Consider the following 1682-nt stretch of genomic DNA (forward strand, 5'->3'; position numbering starts at 1 on the left):
CTACCAAAAGAGGATTAATATAATCCTCCAAACAGCCAGGATCTATCTGGGTTAAACACTATAGAACATTACTCCTCTGACTCAGCACATTCTCAATGCAGGAAGTCCATTAAATTAAAACACAGCTTTTCGAACAGAGACAAGAGAGGAGGGGGGGGGGGGGGGGGAAATAATTTCAAAGCTTTGAACCTTTTTTGGGGGGAGAGGGGGGGAACTGACCCGAAATTGACACATAATTGAATCGACATTATCATAAGTCAAAAGGTCTGCTTTTTAAAAATAAAGATATATATAGTCCTCACCCTTGCACACACACAACAGAACTAAACGCAAATGAAAAAGGCACGAGTCTACATATTAAAAGAAACTTTCTCACAATTCGACACAAATATAATATATTAAATTTAAAAAAAAGAGAACGAGCTGGGGGGTTGTCTTGGGTCCAAACAGCGACCATTGCAAAGTACAAAGAGAGGGAAGGATTCAGCTGTGAAAATGACCTTGTGTTTTAAAGTGGACTTGTTAAAAATAATAAAAGCAGAATTCTAGATGTGCACAGCGCACACAAAAGGGGGAATTTACATTGACAAGGTGACGGGATACATTTGAGTGGATACAGTGAGAGAGTAGCGAAAAAGGGAGTTTCGCTGGTCGTGCGTGTGTGTCAGAACAGTTACCAATGTCTCAAAGCCACGGTATATCCTGGAGTATTCTCTCCCAAATCTCTCTCTGGCTTGGGTCCCAGGGCCGCTGGTTCCACAAGACAGGGATTTGACAATTGCTGCCAGACAAGCTCCAAAAAAGCACCCCTCCCCAAATCACCTACCTTTTAAATTTTTGTCTTCTTGTCCTGGCGGGGCAAGCTAGGGGGGTTTTTAAGAGGGAGAAATCTCCAGGTCCTCTTTAACAACACACACACACACACACAAATACTCAGCACAGAGAAAGAGCCAGGAATAAGAGGAAGGGGGGGGGGGGGGGTTTGGAGAATGTTACTGACAAGGGGAGAGGAGAAATTGCTTCTTTCTGTCCTGTGATCTTCCTGTGCGTTTTTTGGTTAGAGCAACGCTTCCCCCATCGTCCCTTTTTATGTCCGGGTTTGTTTCCACTTTGGCCTCCTCCTTAAACCGAATAAAACTCCCTGTTTTTAAAAAAAAACCCTGACGTGATGTGATCAGTAAGGCCCCAGTGCTCATTCAGCGCCCTCTCTAGATCCTCCATGTAAGTGCAATGGGTTAGTGTGTGTGTGTGAGTGAGAGTGAGTGAGTGTGTGAGTGTTAGAGTGTGTGTGTGTGTCAGAGTGTGAGTGAGAGTGAGAGTGAGTGTGAGTGAGAGTGAGTGTGTGAGAGTCAGAGTGTGTGTGTATGTGTGAGTGTCAGAGTGTGTGTGAGTGAGAGTGAGTGTGTGTGTGTGTGAGTGTCAGAGTGTGTGTGAGTGAGAGAGAGTGCGTGTGTGAGTGTGAGAGTGAGTGAGTGTGTGAGTGAGAGTGAGTGTGTGAGAGTCAGAGTGTCAGAGTGTGTGTGAGTGAGAGTGAGTGTGTGAGTGTGAGAGTGTCAGAGTGTGTGTGAGTGTGTGTGTGAGTAAGTGTCAGAGAGAGTGTCTGCGTGTGTGTGAGTGTGTATGTGAGTGTGTATGAGTGTGTTTGTGTGTGAGTATGAGAGTGTGTGTGTGTATGTGAGTGA

General features: G+C 45.1%; 1 protein-coding gene across 2 annotated transcripts in view; it reads right to left on the bottom strand.

Annotated features, from left to right (window-relative positions):
- The window catches only part of LOC139240201 (AN1-type zinc finger protein 6-like), a 28527-nt gene extending 27187 nt beyond the window's left edge, over positions 1-1340 (bottom strand). The window contains exon 1 of one of the 2 annotated variants that reach the window (XM_070868649.1): positions 1001-1340. The gene's annotated coding sequence lies outside the window, so the exon portion shown is untranslated. Of the gene's footprint in view, positions 1-826 lie in introns of both variants that reach the window. The other variant, XM_070868648.1, reaches the window with a different exon arrangement.
- Positions 1341-1682: the final 342 nt, after the last annotated feature.

Source organism: Pristiophorus japonicus, chromosome 30 (genome assembly GCF_044704955.1).
Source record: "Pristiophorus japonicus isolate sPriJap1 chromosome 30, sPriJap1.hap1, whole genome shotgun sequence".
NCBI lineage: Eukaryota > Metazoa > Chordata > Chondrichthyes > Pristiophoridae > Pristiophorus > Pristiophorus japonicus.